This window comes from Vigna umbellata, chromosome 7 (assembly GCF_029865625.1).
Source record: "Vigna umbellata cultivar VRB3 chromosome 7, Vumbellata_1.0, whole genome shotgun sequence".
NCBI classification, from domain to species: Eukaryota; Viridiplantae; Streptophyta; class Magnoliopsida; order Fabales; family Fabaceae; genus Vigna; species Vigna umbellata.
Genome location: NC_142171.1, coordinates 8,994,793 through 9,015,037, shown reverse-complemented (window position 1 = coordinate 9,015,037; position 20,245 = coordinate 8,994,793).

Below are 20,245 nucleotides of genomic sequence, written 5' to 3'. Positions count from 1 at the left end.
AATTTGTGTGTTCTAAGAATTGTTAAAACAACTCTCAAATGTTTTTCATGAGTTTGCAAATTTTGACTATATACCAAGATGTCATCAAAATAAACAACTACAAACTTCCCAATGCAATACCTAAGGACATGATTCATAAGTCTCATGAATGTGCTTGGAGCATTTGTAAGACCAAAAGGCATAACTAGCCATTCATATAATCCAAACTTGGTCTTAAAGGCAGTTTTCCATTCATCACCTTCCTTAATTCTTATTTGGTGATAGCCACTTTTTAAATCTACCTTTGAAAATATTTGTGCTCCATGCAATTCATCCAACATATCATCAAGCCTAGGAATGGGATGTCTATACTTGATTGTGATGTTGTTGATAGCTCTACAATCACAACACATGCGCCACTTCCCATCTTTTTTTGGTACAAGTAACACTAGTACCGCACAGGGACTTAGACTCTTTTGAACTAAGCCTTTATCTAGCAACTCTTGGACTTGTGTCTCAATCTCCTTAGTTTCTTGGGGATTTGTCCTATAGGCTGGCCTATTAGGAAGAACTGCCCCCGGAATGAAATCAATTTGATGTTCAATTCCTCTTATGGGTGGAAGCCCTTTTGGAATTTCTTGTGGGAATAGCTCATCAAATTCTTTCAAAAGTTTTTGAATGGATGGAGAAAGAGTTGAAGTCTTTGAATCACTAGATGTGCATGTAAGTGTCCCTTGACAAAGAAGAAGATATGAAGGTTGCTCAACTTGAAGTGTATTGATTAAAGTCTTTTTGTTTAAAAGGACTTCATGTTGAGTGACCTTAGGTGGCACACTTATTTCTATACCTCCCTTTCTTTTTGACTTTTTCTTTTGATCATGTTCTTGCTTTCTTAAAATCTTCATTTGTGCTTGATCCTTAGCCACTTGGGTAGGAGTCAAAGGATGAAGCACAAACTTCTTGTCCTTTTGATGGATAGTGATGGTATTGGTTAGACCATGATGGATAGTTTGATGATCAAATTGCCATGGTCTCCCCAATAACACATGACATGCTTCCATGGGAACTATATCACATAAAACTTCATCTTTGAAGTTCCCAATGGAAAATGCCAACTTCACTTGATTCTTGACTATTATATCCCCATCTTCATTTAGCCAATGAAGTTTATAAGGTTTTGGATGGGGTATAATATCAAGTTTCAACTTCTCAACCAGCCTTGTGCTACAACAATTGCAACAAGACCCACTATCAACAATGAGAGAACAATGATTTTCTTGAATTTTACATCTTGTGTGAAAGATGTTCTCTCTTTGTGATATGTGTTCAAGACTTGGTTGGTTTCTAAGTATCCTTCTCACCATGAGAAGTTGCCCATCATCAGCATATATTTCCTCTTTCCTCTCTTCTTCCTCACTCTCACTTGTACTAGTTGGGGTGTCACTTTCACTACTATAAATGTCCTTGCCTTTCAAAATAATGTTTCTTTTTGTAGGACATTGAGTAGCTACATGACCCCTTCCTAGACATTTGAAGCATTTGATTTCACTTGTTCTTGTGTGTGAGGGTGTCTCTTTCTTGGGTCTCTCTTCTATTTTGGCTAGAAGTTTAAATGGCTCTTTTTCTTTAAAATTTTTTTTTTCAAAAGTAGGTTGAACTTGAATTCTTTTAGAAGAAGATTTTCTCAAGTTTTGTTGTTCTACCTTTATACACATTTGAACAAGATCATTCAAATCTCTATAAGGTAGAAGTTCAACCCTATCTCTTATGTCAAAATTGAGCCCACTTAAAAATCTAGCTAAAGTAGTTTCTGGACCTTCTACTATGCCTGCCCTCATCATATACAACTCCATCTTTTGTCTATATTCCTCAACTGTCATAGACCTTTGTTGTAACCTTTGGAGTTTATCCATGAGTTCTCTATTGTAGTAGGAGGGAATGTGTCTCCTCCTAAGGGCAGACTTGAGATCATTCCAATAGTGGATGGGAGGGGCTTGATGTCTAAGACTCTCTTGGACCAAGGCAGTCCACCAATACATTGCATACCCTTGAAAGCTTAGGGTAGCTAGAGAGACCTTCCTCTCTTCACTCACTTGGTGGCATTCAAATAATTGTTCTACCTTCATCTCCCAATCAAGATAAGCCTCTACATTGTCCTTCCCATGGAAGTGAGGCAACACCACATTGACTTCTTTAGGGGGTGGGGGTGCATGAGAATTTCTCCTATGCCTTCTAGAAGTAGAAGGCTGATGAGGATAATAATCACCCAGACTCATAGACATCCCTCCCTCTTGAGAGTTTTCACTCTGACTTCCCCTAGACTTACTTTTCCTTATCATTCTCAACTCATCTTGAATAACAGCATTTTGAAGCTCTCTATTGGCTTTCTCTTCATTCATTTCTCTTCTTATTTCCTTGAATTCATTAACTAAAGTTTGAAGAGAAAAATGTTCTTTTTCACTATCACTAATCCTAGGAGAATGCCTTCTAGACATTATGATGGACTTAAATGTTATTCTTGAAGTAAAGACTAGAGCTTTTCACTTGAAAGCAATATTCCAGGTAAGGGAGGTGATTCACTAGGAATGCTTAAGTACCAAGCCTTATCCTTGCCAAATATGCTTCTAGTTACTTACTAGAGTCCTTAGATCAAAATTACTCTTAAATCCACTTAAGTCTTAAAGACAACAAAGAAAACACAAAGCCAAGAAAGGACACAACCTAACTCTAAATTCGGACCCCTAAGAGAGCTTCCTATTCGCACAAGATATATGCTATCTAGTCGAGAATGGGAAAAGCAATTAAAGTGAGGTCTCCTAGGTGAGGCTTAGACTTTGGATCTAAGACACACTCACCGTCTACCAATTTTAAAGTGAGACTTCTTTTGAGTCTAGTTACAAAATGAGGGAAGAGCACTTGTGAACTCTAGCACCTCACTTGCTTGTATTTGGAAATTACAACCAAAGAAACCAAAGGAAATTACAAAAGAAATTTGGTAAATTGTAAGAAAAAAAAAATACGAATTGGCTAAGGGAAAGAGGTGTGCAGCTTTGGCTTCTCAAAACAAAGAGTGAACTATGCTTAATTCACACCAATCCTCTCAGCTGCAAGTGATCACTCAAGAACACAACTCTGCAGCAACAATTATGCTGGCTGCTGTTTCAGCACTTGCTGCAGCACATTTTGGAAGTGCAGAATTGTCACGGTTTTTCCATCCCAAGTACCATCTTCTTGTCTTTGCTCCTCTTCATTGAACCTTCTTTGATGCTTCCAATTGTGATACACCTCCTGAGGTATAAACCACCTACCCAATAAGCCAATTAATCACTGAAAATATCACCTCAAGTGCTGTAATTTTTCACAACCAAAAGACAACAACACCAGGAAATTTTTCAAACAGTTGGTGTGCAGAATGTAGAAAAATTCAAAAATCAAGCAATGAAAGTGTTTTCAAACACGGTGGCACCTCAAATAGATCCTAAGAAGGGTTCTAGATCAGATTTAAACACAAGAAAAGACTTTAAATCAGAATCACACGGATTGGCTATGCATTGAAAATTGACAAAACTGTTTGATGAAATGCCTGAATGAGTGGCACTAGATTTCTGCACCAAATTTTAACAACAACACTACTATTCTTCAAACTTTCGAAACTGATGATGCAATGGTCCTAAGTGCCTTTTTAACATATGTAATATCTCTTTTGAATTGTTATCTTGATATTCTAAATGGACCATGGCTTTTACTGCATCTAAATGTGATGAATCAAGCAAAGTAATGCAGTGCATAATTTGACAATAAACCAGCACAGTTTTCAGCAGAATCAATTTTTCAATGCAGAAAAATATACCAAATGAACAGTACTGCACCTAGTTATTTTCCAATGATTCAAACATGTTTTGATGATGAATGATGACTTGTTGGAACTAATTTGATGCATCAAAACTATATAAAACAGAAAATCACTACTGCAGTACCAGATTTCACCTAAATTTAACAACTAGCATGGTCAAATTTTGACTCAAAAGTAATTCTGATTTGAAAACAGCAAAGAGGAGTTAGAAATGGTATTTGAAAGTTGCACAAATGCAGAAATTCAGTGTTAATGATGGTTAGCAATGATCTAATACTAACCACACACAATTAAGCAGAATTTACTCAAGGAAACACATGCATCTCGGCCAAATGCTTGGACACTCTTGCCACATGACAAACTATTTGGAATCAACTCATTTCATCTTCCAAATGGTTCAGACAATGGATCAACCAACTGCTGTTCAATAGAACAGTAAATGACCATAAGAACAATGGCAATGCAGCACAAAAACAGAACTGAAATGCTGTCAGATTTTTTTAAAAAAAAAACCTGCACAGATTTTGAGTTTGAATAGTAGATCTAAACACCTGAGCTCATTTCTGAAGTATTCATTGCTCTTACTTGGTGTAGCCACATTCAAACAACTCAGATTTTTGGTAAAACTTGGTTGAAAATCCAGATTTGATAACAACACAGCAAAGTAACTAACAAGACTTATGACAAAACCAGAAATGATGTTTAAATGGTAAAATAGACTCAAACAATCAATAACAGCCGAATAAAATGAAGGAACACTCAAGCAAAGACAGCTAGTAGCCAATGGAAGTAAGATTAGATCCTAGACACATCAATGATTGATGAAAACAGTGCAGAATTTTCAGAGAACATCAAGAACAACCAGGAAATTTTTGACAGCAAAGAATTGAAAGAAATCTGGACTTATCTCACGGTTCTAACTTGAACCAAGGCTCATGATACCACTTGATGCATCTAGGAGGATGCATAGGAGCAGATCCGTGAGACTAGAGGAAGCAACCAGCTCTGCTGCAACTGAATAATCCATGAAACAATCAAGAAAGATTGGTGCGGTGCTGGAGAAGTTGTAGCAGAGAAGGCTCTCTGTTTTGGCTGGACTAAGTGAACTGTATGCAGCGGATTGAAGTTTGCTTGAGGGAATGGTAGACTATCTCAGGCGGCTTCCACAATGGAAGAAGATAGCAATGGAAGAGCAAGCAAGTAGATACGACTTTCGGATGAGAGAAATTTGCAAGGTGCAGAATTCATCTTCTATATATTTCCAAAAGTGAAATACATGCTTATCTCAGGAGATTATATAGCTAAATCTCAAGTCCATGCAATGCTATACATGTGAGGTAAGTAGATCCACAAAATACGGATCAAGTGCCACCTTACCCACATGTGCAAAATGTGATAGGTTTCTAGAAGCCATGTTATTCACGTGGCTTATTACATAAGCGTATAAGTGGAATTAAAATAAGCTAATACTACCCCTTAGGCTACTATGCACACCCCCCCATGTGTCAAAGTCCACTTTTACCCTTCTCCATGCTTTGGCATCTTAAAAGCATCTTCTAGGTCTCCAATCTTCCATCCAAAGATAGCAAAGAGTGTTTGGTCTTTGGGAGAGTACTCATCTTGTAGCTTCTTGATCATCCCTCTTGTGATAGGTCCAATGGTGCTAGGCCTTCTTGTATCACAAAATGAATAAAAAAACAAAAAAATGGGTATTAAAGTCAAACCACATTGAAGAGTAGATGTGAATCATGATGGAAGTCCATTTGTCATGTAAGAATTGTTAGGAACAAGAAGGTTGTCACATCTACTGATAACGGTGGAAAATAACGTTATTTATGATATAATTTTGATACTAAACGCACCCTTTTTGACTTAGAAATTGCTTGAACTCATGTTTTTGCTTTAGATTTGCGAATAAGTGAGTATAGGTTATACTTTATGATTTTATCACTAAATTCCCTTTATTTTGTAGCTAATAATGTGCCTGGAAGAATCTCCAACAATATATAGAGCTATATAGAGCTGAATCAGCCATAAAAGTAACCAAAACAGCAAAAAAAGTGAGTTTTGTAATGCTACCGCCAAGGCTGAGCGCCAGTATTTTTCCCGCACCACGCCTAGGCACCATTCCAAGGGCGCTGAGTGCCAGTTTTCTCGCAGTTTCACCCGGACGCCCTAAGTTGGGGCGCTGATCGCCAGCGTGTTGGACTTGATCCCATTTTCTGTTATTTTTTTGATCTATTTAAGGACTTGGACGTCCTAAGGATTGTATCTTTTGATGACATAAGCAGATAAACACATTTTTCACCCCTTGGAGGCGAATTTGGGGATGTGAGAGCTATCCTCTGCAATTTCTATGGTTTTTCTATCTCTTCCATTCCATTGTTCATCTACTTTCTCCATGATAATGGAGAACTAAATTTATTTGTTGTTGGGGAAGATGTAACCTCTAAACTCATGTATTTGAATTGATTCTTATTTATTTATGCTTCTTTCATCAATTGTTAGGACTATTCTTCTTTGCTCTATGCTTGTTATGTTTAACTCATTCATGACATGATAATTGGTTTTCGTGATATGGACACATACGGGGAAACCTAGATCTGTAGAATTTTCTCCCAAAAGCAGTATTGCCTAGACATAGGGATATGAGTTTTGGTCATCTTAAGCTTCTAATCGTAATGCAGAATTAATTACTAGTGATACAAGACATTGTGATCTAGTAATTAAGGATATGCTTTCTTCACCGAGACATCGGGTTTTAAGTAATTTAGAAAGTGATGTTAACAATTGAATGAAGAAGATGAATTCTTATATGCATGAGAGTAGATTAGGTGAAATCTAAACCCCAACAACATATTCATCTCATATTTTCAACTTCATCCATTCATTCTAGTGTTTAGCCTAAATTGATCAATTTGCATTCATATTTACTTTCTTGTTTGGCATTCAAAAACCCTAAATTGTTCTTCAAAAGTCTTAATTAGTTGAGTAATCACATAACTGTTTAGTTTCGTGAGTCCTCTAGGATACGATACTTGGTCTTACCATTTTATATTACTTGATACGATTCGGTACACTTGCCGACATCTTAACAAGTTTTTGGCATCGTTGCTGGGGACTCGTGGTTTAAACTATACTTTTGTGTGATTCTTAATTGATTAGACTTTATCTTTAATTTATCTTTTTATCTTTTGATCTCTTATTCTTATCTTTTAATCTTTTTAACTTTTTATATTTTATTTTTATCTTTTTATCTTTTTATCTTTAATTTTTTGTTTTATCTTTAATTTTATATAATCTATCTGTTGATGCTAATTAGGTGCTCTAGTGTAGTGTTCTTTAGTTTTTGCAGGATTAAATCCAAAAATTTGTACTAGGAGCACAAGATCATCAGAAAGAGAAGAAGGTTGAAGAAGGTCGCAGGGCGCGCCTGGTTGCCCCTTAAAGAGCCCTCAGCGTAGGATGTCACGCATCACTGCCTGGGATCCCCATTGAGGGCCCTGAGCACCAGACTTCAAGTGCAATTAGAATCTTTCGTTTTAGGTTTGGAAGTAGAGAAGACTGCCAATAGTAGATGAAGAAGGCAGATAATGAAGAGAAGCTAGTTCACTAGTGAGATACAAGAACAAGTTATAGGTGATTAAAGTTATTGAGATTGAGGCTCCTTATTCAAGGAGAGTAAAGATGGTGACTAGGAAGTTGTTGAAGATAAGTTGGTGTGATGAAAGCAAGAGGAACACCAACATCAAAACTTCAAATTATGCTTAATGGTGTCATGCTCGTGATGTTAAACAAGCGCTTATTGGGAGGCAACCCAGTTTTTGACTTTTTCCTTTCAATTGATTATTTGTGTGGTTTGGATTTGATTTTTGCTTTAGAGTAATGACAACATCTATTGATGGATGCTGGACAACATCTACTAAGGGATGCTATAAGGACTCAGATGACAACATCTACTAATGGATGCTGCTATGATGAGGGTGATGAATTATAGCATCTACTGATGGAGGCTATGTGATTAAACATCTACTAATGGATGCTATGTGATTAAGCGTCTACTGATGGATGCCGATGAAGATGAGAAAGATCAACATTTATTGATGGATGCTGATAAGAAAGATTAGACATCTACTGATGGATGTTACTGACGACATCTACTGAGGGATGCCGATGAAGATGAGAAAGATCAACATCTACTAATGAATGCTGATGAGAAGGAGTCACATCTACTGATGGATGCTGGAAGATTCAGATGAAAGCATCTACTGATGGATGCTGCTAGATCAGGATTTCTATGTTTATTTGAATTGTGTTTATTTTGTTGTTATGTACTTGGTTTCATGAATCGTGCTGCAATGGTTTGGTATAATGTGATAAACTGTTTGTGATGAGTAATATTCTTGTGTCTGCTCTATTGTTTTATGATGCATGTTGAGTTAATGATTGATGAGACTTTTAAGCATAGATGGTGGTTGCTCATAGTTTTGTTAAAAACAGATGCATGATTGAGATTAATATGTAGGGCAGGATGTTATCAAACTGTGGAACTTGAGTTAACTTGTGAGAGGATGGAAATCCAGAGTCTTTGATTGATTGAATGTTATTGCTTTGGAAACATGATTGATTTTGCCTAATTTTCTATGATTGAACAACTTGCTTGCTTGTTACTGATAATAGTTGAAAAAGTGTTATTTTTATACTTAAAATTGACCTTAAAGACAACCTTTATGACTTAGAAACTAGCTTGGAATCATGCTTTTGTTTATGTTTTGGAAATAAGAGAGTTAGATTGGTTTTATGCTTGGTTTTCCTTGTTTTTGCAGATTTTAAGATGAATTGGATGAAAGAAATGAAGTAGGAAGAAGTTGGAATCAGAAGAGGAAGTGAAAAGTGCACAAAGAGAGAAGATGCAAGTGCCGCTCAGCGGAAATTACTGTTGAGCGGTGTTTTGAGGTCCCGTATCCACTGCCGAGGGGAAAATACAGCTGAGCGTCAAACAGAGAAAGTGCACTTACCGCTGAGCGCCATTCTTATGGGCTTGGGCTTACTTTTTTGTAAATTTTAGAATAGTATATAAGGTTTTAGTCGACCTAGGTCACTCATCTTTGGTTGGAACGAAGCAGAAACACATTTTTTCACGCCTTGGAGGAGGCTTTTGGATGCGGAGGCTCCACTCTTCAAATTCTAGGGTTCTATCTTTCATTCTTTCACTATTTTTCATCTAGTTTCACCATGTCCATGGTGAACTAAACCTTTATTGTTGTTGGGGAATCAATGTAATCCTTTGAAACTCTCATGTATTGAATTGGTTATTCATAATATATGCTTTCTTTCATTAATAGTTAGGGTTTTTCCTCTTTTCTCAATGCATGCTTTGTTTAACTTATTCTATTGCATGATCATTGGTTTTGTCGATATGGACACATACGGGAAAATCTAGATCTGGAGAATCTCTCCCAATAGTAGTATTGCCTAGACATAGGGATATGATGGTTGGTTGCCTTTAAGCTTTTGTGCTTTATAATGCATGAATAATTGCTAGGGAGACAATACATTGTAAACTAGTGATTATGATTAGGTTTTCTTCACCCAGACATCTAGTTTAAGGTAATTTAGAGAGTAGCATTAACATTAATGAAGAATGATGAATTCTTGAATACATGAGAGTGGATAGGATGAAATTGATAAACCCCAACAACATAATCATTCATATAATTCAAATAACGTGTTTTGCTTCTTCTTTTCCATTGATCAATACATGCATTCATATTTAATTTTTAGTATTTGCATTTAATATCTTAAAGAATTGGTTTTACAAGTCTTAGATAATCAACTAAATCACATAATTGTTTAGGCCTGTGAGTCCTTTGGGAAACGATACTTGGTCTTACCATTTTTATTACTTGATAGATTCGGTTACACTTGTCGGGGTTAACAAGTTTTTGGCACCGTTGACGAGGACTCGTGGTTTAACTATTCTATTTGTGTGATTATTGATTACCTTTGACTTGATTTTTTTTTTTAATTTTTTATCTTTCTATCTTTCTATCTTTTCATCTTTTCATATTTTCATTTTTTTTATCTTTTCATCATTTTATCTTTTTATTTTTTTTAATCTTTTTGTGTTAACAAATGTTTTCTAGGGTTTTGTGCCTAATGCTTGCAAGATGCAATTTGGATAGAATTTAACTATATGGGCACTCAATTCTACCCAGGTAATTTCAACCACTAGTGGGAACCTCACTCAAGCATGGATCAAAGTCAATTGTGGCAAGCTGCCGGAGAATTTAGGAACCAACCACAACAACAATGGTAGCAACAAAGCTCTCTATCAAAGATGGATGACATCTTTCAACAATTTATGAAAGAGTCCATCTCCACTCAGAAAAGCATTGAAGCATCATGTAAAAGGATGGAGACGCAGATTGGTCACTTAATTGAGAGATTGGAAGATTTTGGGGTTGAAAATGAAGTTAACCCTAGGAAGGAATGTTAAGCCGTTATCACTGGAAGTGACAAGACTTTAGATGAGAAAGAGATAGAGAGAAAAGAAAAAGAAGAGTTGAGTGAGAAAGATAAAGATGCAGAAAAAGAAAGAGAAGTGGTTGAGAGAGAAGAGAGAAAGAAAATTTGTGTGAAGATTAAGAGAGTGAGTGGAAAAAGAGAAAAGCAAAAGAGGATGAGAGAAAAAAAAGAAAGAATCATATGAAAAACCTCTTCCTCATCCAAAGAAGTATCATAGGAAAGAGAATGATTTTGAGCGCTTTAAGGAAATCTTCAAGAAATTGGAGATTAAAGTTCCTATGATTGAGACATTGCAACAGGTTCCTGGTTTGATCAAATTCCTGAAGAAGAAGAAAAGCTGGTAGAAATATTAAAAGTCAATAAAGAAGCTATCGGTTGGTCAATCTTAGATCTTAAAGGTATAAGTCCAACTTATTGCATGTACAAAATTTTTATGGAAGATGATTATAGGCCGAGTGGTCAACCACAGAGAAGGCTAAATCCTGTCATGAAGGAGGTGGTTAGAAAAGAAGTATTGAAGCTCTTGGAAGCTGGCATCATTTATCCAATCTCTGACACTGAATGGGTGAGTCCATTACACGTAGTTCCAAAGAAAGGTGGGATGACAGTAATCTATAATGAAAAGAATGAGCTTATTCCGACTCGGACTGTTACTGGATGACGAATGTGCATTGATTACATGAAGCTGAATAAAGACACTAGGAAGGATCATTTTCCTCTTCCTTTCATGGACCAGATGCTGGAGAGATTAGCAGGTCAAGCTTTTTATTTCTTTCTGGATGGATACTTAGGATACAATCAAATTGTGGTAGATCCAAAAGACCAGGAGAAGACGACATTCACTTGTCCTTTTGGCGTCTTTGCTTACAAAAAGATGCCATTTGGGTTATGTAATGCTCCAGCCATATTTCAACGGTGTATGCAGGCAATTTTTGCAGATCTCATAGAGAAGTGTATTGAAGTATTCATGGATGATTTCTCAGTCTTTGGAGATTCTTTCCAAAGGTGTTTGGCAAATCTAGATATTGTGCTAAAAAGATGTGTTCAAACAAATCTGGTGCTTAATTGAGAGAAATGTCATTTCATGGTAACAGAAGGAATTGTGTTAGGGCACAAGATTTCCGCTAAGGGGATTGAAGTAGATAAAGCTAAGGTAGAGGTCATTGAGAAACTTCCTCCACCAACATATGTGAAGGGAATCAGAAGCTTTCTAGGTCATGCTGGATTTTATAGAAGATTTATCAAAGATTTCTCAAAAATTGCTAAACCATTGAGTAATCTTCTTGTCAAAGACGCACCTTTTGTAATGAATGATGAATGTTTGAAAGCTTTTGACACATTGAAAAACAAATTGGTTTCGTCTCCAGTGATTGTACCTCCAGATTGGAATCAGAATTTTGAACTAATGTGTGATGCTAGTGATTATGCAATAGGAGCAGTACTTGGCCAGAGAAAAGGGAAGGTATTTCACACTATCTATTATGCAAGCAAAGTGTTGAATGACGCACAGTTGAATTATGCTACTACTGAGAAAGAGTTCCTAGCCATAGTTTATGCTTTGGAGAAATTTAGACCTTATCTCATTGGGTCTAAGGTCACGCAGGTATAAAATATTTGTTGACAAAGCCAGATTCTAAGCCACGTCTGATTAGATGGGTACTGCTATTGCAAGAATTTGATGTGGAGATCCGTGATAAGAAGGGGAGTGAGAATTTGATTGTTGATCATTTATCTCGGTTAGTTAATACTGCGATTACTAGCAAGGAAGCAAAAATCTGGGAATCTTTTTCAGATGAAACACTCATGTACATTCAAAAGAGGTCGTGGTTTGCTAATATGACCAATTTTAAAGCTGTAGGAGTAATTCCAGAAGATCTTAACTGGCAACAAAGAAAGAAATTTTTGCATGATGCTAAGCAGTTTATCTGGGATGACCCTTATTTGTTCAAAATTGGAGCAGATAATCTTTTGAGACGGTGTGTGACAAATGAAGAAGCTGAAGGAATTCGCTGGCACTGTCATGACTCACCCTATGGAGGACATTTCAATGGAGAAAGAACAAAAACAAAAGTTCTCTAGTTAGGTTTTTATTGGCCTACTTTATTTAAAGATGCTCATAATCATTCCAGGAATTTTGACAGGTGTTAAAGAACTAAGACTATTTCAAGACGTCATGAGATGCCATTAGAGGGCATTTTAGAGGTTGAAGTCTTTGATTGCTGGGGCATTGATTTTGTAGGACCATTTCCATCATCTTTCAACAATGAATACATTTTGGTGGCAGTGGACTATGTGAGCAAATGGGTAGAAGCATTGGCGTGTCCCAAAAATGATGCTAGCACTGTCATTAAATTTCTAAAGAGGCAGATCTTTTCACGCTTTGAAACTTCTAGAGTGCTTATTAGTGATGGAGGATCTCATTTTTATAATTATCAGCTAGCAAAGGTACTCAAACATTATGGTGTGAGACATAAGGTAGCTGCACCGTATCATCCATAAACTAATGGGCAAGATGAGGTGTGTAACAAGAGATCAAGCGGATCTTGGAGAAAACAGTTGCTACGTCAAGAAAAGAGTGGTCATAGAAACTTGATGATGCTCTCTGGGCATATAGGACTGCAATGAAGACATCTATGGGTTTATCACCTTATCAGCTAGTTTATGAGAAAGCATGTCATTTACCAGTGGAGATGAAGGACAAAGCTTTATATGGGTGCTTAAATTTTTGAATTTCGATCCTTCTGAAACTCAAAAATAAGCGTAGAAGGCAGATGTTGGAGCTTGAAGAGATGTGGTTGCATGCATATGATTCATCCAGAAGCTACAAAGAAAAGGTAAAATTCTATCATGACAGGAAGTTGATAAAGAAGGTGTTTAATCAAGGGCAACAGGTGCTATTGTTCAATTCAAGATTGAAGCTGTTTCCTGAGAAGTTGAAGTCAAAATGGTCAGGACCATTCATAGTAAAAAGTGTGCGTCCACATGGAGCAATTGAATTGGTTTATCCAGCTGCTAATGATCAACATAGAAGTTGGGTGGTGAATGGTCAACGTCTCAAGCATTGTCTGGGAAGAGAAGTAGAGCAGTTGTCCACAGTGGTGAAGTTGGTTGATCCTTGAGCTTTATTGGGTCAAGCTAGTGACGTTAAAAGAGCGCTTGCTGGGAGGCAACTTAGTGATTTAAGAACTTTTATTTTGGTTTTTTGATGTAATTATGAACTTTTAGTATTTTTGTTTTAGTTATAAACTTGTTACAGGGTTTACATCTACTGAAGGATGTTAGGTGGAAAGGTATCTACTGAAGGATACTATGTTCGTTTGCACTTACTGATGGGTGCTGGAGGATTTTGGGTCAGGCTCGGGATGTTAAACAAGCGCTTATTGGGAGGCACCCCAGTATTCTAAACTCATTTAACTTATTTTCTTTTAATAGTAGAATAGGGTTTGATGTACTCAAATTTGAAACTTTGTCTGTTATGATGGTTTGCTTGTGACTTTTGTGTGATAAGTAATGTTTGATGATGCTTTGATATTGATTGATGTTGAGATTGTGCACATTATATGTTGATATACAGTTGGTTGTTCACGAGCTTTGTGAACAAATGCATGATGTTGTGATTGTGATTATGATGCTAAGCAGGATGTGAATGTGGAATGAGAATGAGCTTATATGTGAGTATTGAACTCCAGAGTTTTTGTGAGTGAGTGCTATTACTTTGAAAGCAGGAATGACTTTGCCCAGGTTTTCTATGATTGAATCACTTGCTTGTATGTGTCATATGATCAAGGCCATTTGTTTAACCCTTTTTAGCCAAAATGTATGATTTTAGCCCACTAAAAGACAACACTATGTGTTCTATCCTTTGAACCTTTAGCCTTGAACATGATTTAAAAACCCTTTGTGAAAATCTTTACCTTGAGTTGAGTTGAAGATATATTGTGCTATTGATAAATGTTCAAGTTTGGGGTTGTTGGGAAGTCTATAAAGGGAAAATAACAAGCATTGAGCCAAGAGCTAAGCATGTGAAAATCAAAAGAAAAAGGAAAGAAAAGAAAGAAAAAGAGAAAGGCTCAATGCAAAAGAAAGTTGGGAATAAGTAAGAATGGTTTAAAAAGACAACACTATGTGTTCTATCCTTTGAACCTTTAGCCTTGAACATGATTTAAAAACCCTTTGTGAAAATCTTTACCTTGAGTTGAGTTGAAGATATATTGTGCTATTGATAAATGTTCAAGTTTGGGGTTGTTGGGAAGTCTATAAAGGGAAAATAACAAGCATTGAGCCAAGAGCTAAGCATGTGAAAATCAAAAGAAAAAGGAAAGAAAAGAAAGAAAAAGAGAAAGGCTCAATGCAAAAGAAAGTTGGGAATAAGTAAGAATGGTTTAAAAAGACAACACTATGTGTTCTATCCTTTGAACCTTTAGCCTTGAACATGATTTAAAAACCCTTTGTGAAAATCTTTACCTTGAGTTGAGTTGAAGATATATTGTGCTATTGATAAATGTTCAAGTTTGGGGTTGTTGGGAAGTCTATAAAGGGAAAATAACAAGCATTGAGCCAAGAGCTAAGCATGTGAAAATCAAAAGAAAAAGGAAAGAAAAGAAAGAAAAAGAGAAAGGCTCAATGCAAAAGAAAGTTGGGAATAAGTAAGAATGGTTGCGATGATTCACTTAACTCAAGGATTTTGTGATCCAGAAAAACCAATTTTCTTGTTAGCCTAGCCACATTATAAGCCATAGAAAAGTCCTTATGATGATGCTTACTTGTAAGTGTTTTTGATTGTGGTTAAATGAAAGGCAAAGTTAATTCATGTGTCATTGTGATAGTAGAGTGGATGAGTGACCTCCTATACACTTGTGTGTTTGAGTGAAACACTTTATCTAGTGAGGAAAGATTTCATGAACACATAAGAACATCTATGCTTAGTTGATTGATCATTCATGAAAATAGCATTTGTTGGATATTATGTGATTGTGTGAACACCAAAGCATGTGCACATCTTGATTGAAGTCTTTGTGATGAGCTAATTTGAGTACTTACTTGTCTTGAAAGATAGAGTTTTGAATGTGATAAACCATTATATGGATTGGTGGAAAATTGAGTTACATCTTGTTTGCTTGAGGACAAGCAAAGTTCTAAGTTTGGGGTTGTGATAAAAGTTGAAAAACTATTATTTTTATACTTAAAATTGACCTTAAAGACAACCATTATGACTTAGAAACTAGCTTGGAATCATGCTTTTGTTTATGTTTTGGAAATAAGAGAGTTGGATGAGTTTTATGCTTGATTTTCTTTGTTTTTGCAGATTTTAAAATGAATTGGATGAAAGAACTGAAGTAGGAAGAAGTTGGAATCATAAGAGGAAGTCAAAAGTGCACAAAGAGAGAAGATGCAAGTGCCGCTCAGTGGAAATTACCGCTGAGTGGTGTTTTGAGGTCCCGTAGCCACCGTTGAGGGGAAAATACAGTTGAGCGTCAAACAGAGAAAGCGCACTTACCGCTGAGCGGTATTTACCGCTGAGCACCATTCTTATGGGCTTGGGATTACTTTTCTGTAATTTTTAGAATAATATATAAGGTTTTAGTCGACCTAGGTCAGTCATCTTTGGCTGGAACGAAGCAGAAAAACACTTTTTCACCCCTTGGAGGAGGATTTTGGATGCGGAAGCTCCACTCTTCAAATTCTAGGGTTCTATCTTTCATTCTTCCATTGTTTTTCATCTAGTTTCACCATGAATATGGTGAACTAAACCTTTATATTTTTTGGGGAATCAATGTAATCCTTTGAAACTCTCATGTATTGAATTGGTTATTCATAATATATGCTTTCTTTCATTAATAGTTAGGGTTTTTCCTCTTTGCTCAATGCATGCTTTGTTTAACTCATTCTATTGCATGATCATTGGTTTTGTCGATATGGACACATACGGGGAAATCTAGATCTGGGGAATCTCTCCCAATATTAGTATTTCCTAGACATGGGGATATGATGGTTGGTTGCCTTTAAGCTTTTGTGCTTTATAATGCATGAATAATTGTTAGGGAGACACGACATTGTAAACTAGTGATTATGATTAGGCTTTCTTCGCTGAGACATCGGGTTTAAGGTAATTTAGAGAGTGGCATTAACATTAATGAAGAAAGATGAATTCTTGAATACATGAGAGTGGATAAGATGAAATTGATAAACCCCAACAACATAATCATTCATATAATTCAAATCACGTGTTTTACTTCTTCTTTTCCATTGATCAATACAGGCATTCATATCTTAAAGAATTGGTTTTACAAGTCTTAGATAATCAACTAAATCACATAATTGTTTAGGCCTGTGAGTCCTTTGGGAAACGATACTTGGTCTTACCATTTTTATTACTTGATACGATTCGGTTACACTTGCCGAGGGTTAACAACAAGCAAAGTTTCAAGTTTGGGGTTGTGATAATAGTTGAAAATATCGTTATCTGTGATATAGTTTTGACACTAATTACACCCTTTTTTACTTAGAAACTTGCTTGAACTCATGTTTTTGCTTTAGTTTTTCGAATAAGTGAGTAGAGGTTATACTTTATGATTTTATCACATCATTCCCTTCATTTTGTAGCTAATAATGTGCCTGAAAGAATCTCCAACAATATATAGAGCTGAATCAGCCATAAAAGCAAGCAAAAAAAAAAAAGAGTTTTGGAATGCTATCACTAGGGCTGAGCGCTATTTTTTTCCCGCACCACGCCTGGGCGCCCTTCTAGGGGCGCTGAGCGCTAGTTTTCTCGCAATTTCGCCTAGGTGCCCTAAGTTGGGGCGCATAGCGCCAGCGTGTTGGACTTGGACCCATTTTTTGTTATTTTTTTGATCTATTTAAGGACTTGGATGTCCTAGGGATTGTATCTTTTGATGACATAAGCACAAAAACACACTTTTTACCCCTTGGAGGCAGATTTGGGGATTTGAGAGCTCTCCTATTCAATTTCTAGGGTTTTTCTATCTCTTCCATTCCATTGTTCATCTAGTTTCTCCATGATAATGGAGAACTAAATTTATTTGTTGTTGGGGAAGATGTAACCTCTAAACTCTCATATATTTGTATTGATTCTTAATTATTTATGCTTCTTTCATCAATTGTTAGGGTTATTCTTCTTTGCTCTATGCTTGTTATGTTTAACTCATTTATGACATGATTATTGGTTTTCGTGATCTGGACACATACGGGGAAACCTAAATTTGGAAAATTTTCTCCCAAAAGCAGTATTTCCTAGACATAGGGATATGAGTTTTGGTCATCTTAAGCTTCTAATCGTAATGCAGAATTAATTACTAGTGATACAAGACATTGTGATCTAGTAATTAAGGATATGCTTTCTTCGCCGAGACATCGAGTTTTAAGTAATTTAGAAAGTCATGTTAACAATGGGATGAAGAAGATGAATTCTTATACGCATGAAAGTAGATTAGGTGAAATCTAAACCCCAACAACATATTCATCTCATATTTTCAACTTCATCCATTCATTCTAGTGTTTAACCTCAATTGATCAACTTGCATTCATATTTACTTTCTTGTTTTTGCATTCAAAAACCCTAAATTGTTCTTTAAAAATCTTAATTAGTTGAGTAATCACATAATTGTTTAGTGCAGTGAGTCCTCTGGGATACGATACTTGGTCTTGCCATTTTATATTACTTGATACGATTCGATACACTTTTTGACATCATAACATCTACGAAACGTGTAAACAATGCATGTCGTTGTAGAAATTCGTTTGTCACGTAAAAAAAATTTAATGCTATTGGAAAAGAGATAGTGATGGAAAATAAACCTGTTCCCTTGGATATGCACACAGGTTTTAAGGGGAAATCCCTACATTATATATATATATATATATATATATATATATATATATATATATATAATTCATAGTTTTTAGTTTTATAACATTTTTATTTTTTAACTACACATTTTTTTTTATCTTTTCTAACTGTTAGGCTTACCATAAAATCAACTCACATCTATGATATAATTTCTCTATTATTAGAATTTTTGTGTAGTTATGTTCAAAACAATGTATGTAAAGTAATTTTTTTATGTCTCATGTTGAATATTTCTACTATTGTTTAATAGTTTATTTATCATTTATTTTTTTCACGTGAAAATATTTAACTCTCAATTTAAGTGTTTAATAGTATAAATAATTTATTTACTAGGTAATATAAAAAAATTATCTTCTTTATTTTTTATTCTTATTTTTGTTTTATTTGAAGAACTATTTTTATTTTGCTAAAATAATTTTCATTATTTCTTAATAATTCGACTAATTTGATATGTGAAAAAAAAATTAGATCTCTAAGATATTTTTTATCTTGTGATATCCTTAATTATACATTATTATTTTTTTTTTCATAATTTAATGATGTATCAAATTGATTATAAGAAACATATTTGTCTTCTTTTAATATTTCTATTTGTTACTTATTTTTATATGTAGAATATCATTTTGATGTTGTTTTTATAATTATATTTATTTTCTAACTCATTATTATAAGTGTAATTCTATAACTATAATTGTGTAAAAAAGATATTTTTTTTATAATAGTTTAATGTCATTGTTTTTAATATTGTTTATCACAATTTAACATATATTGAAATTAGATCTATGTTGAATTATTATTATAATTATTTTAATCTTTGTTCATGATGTGATTTCGTTTAAGTGGTGTATTATAAATTTTATTATTGTATAAAAATCAGATTTCGTTAGAATTTAAATAATAAGAATAAATAGACATTTAAAATGTTTATAAATTTGATTATTTGTTTTCTTTTCGTAATTTTTGAAAAATAGTTTTAAATTTTATCTATTTTGTGTTAATTAACTTTGCATGTAATTAACTTTACAAGCGTATACCTACTATCGTTAGGTATCAGAATAAAACCCGAATTTTCTATCCGTTAGATTTGGATATGGAGACGAGGATGAATGTTTTCAGATATGACTATGGAATAACGAAACTTTTTTCCATGCCATCCCATTATTATCCATAATAGAAGAGACTAAATCCATTATTTTTTTTTTCAAAGAAACTAAACAGAATCAAAGTTTTAAGCAAGAGACTAATTTCAGTTTTATGTTAAGACAAAAAAAATTTAACAAATTCAAAATAAGCATAAGTTTTTCAATAATATATTTAGTTATTTTCAAGTATGATTAATGATATATTTAATTAATTTACTTTAATAAAATAAATAAAATCATATAAAATAAAAATAATAATATATAAACATTTTTATCTATAAAGAATTATAAAAAATAATAATAAATATATGTTTTTATTATAAAAAGAATATAAGACAGATCACGACCAATACCCTCTTTCATTTTTTTTCACCCATTGACAATTAGAAACATCTTTTTATTGTAATGGTAACTCATGGGATTTAAATTGTAATTTCTCAAGTACCTATTATTGATTTTTTTTTTCAAAAAACCTTTTATTAAAAAAAATATGAAGATACACTCTCCTCCTTTTTCTTATTTGGGTACCAATGAAAATTCATGCATTTTGTATATATTCACTTTTATTAAAAACTAAAAAATTAATTCATTTAATTATTATTAAAATAAAAATATTATTAAATTAAAAAGCACATCTTTAAAAATAATTTTCGAAAAAGTAGGTATAAAATTTAAAGAATAAAATATTAATAAAATAAATTATATTAATAAAGGTAAAATTATAGTGTACTAATCTCTACCAAATGAAATGCAATATAGTCTTTATACATACTATAAACAAAGACTGTATGTATCAATTTTTAAATATTATATTATTATAATTTCTTAAATTCAGTTAATTTAATTAATAACGATATAAAAATGTTTAAAAAGAAT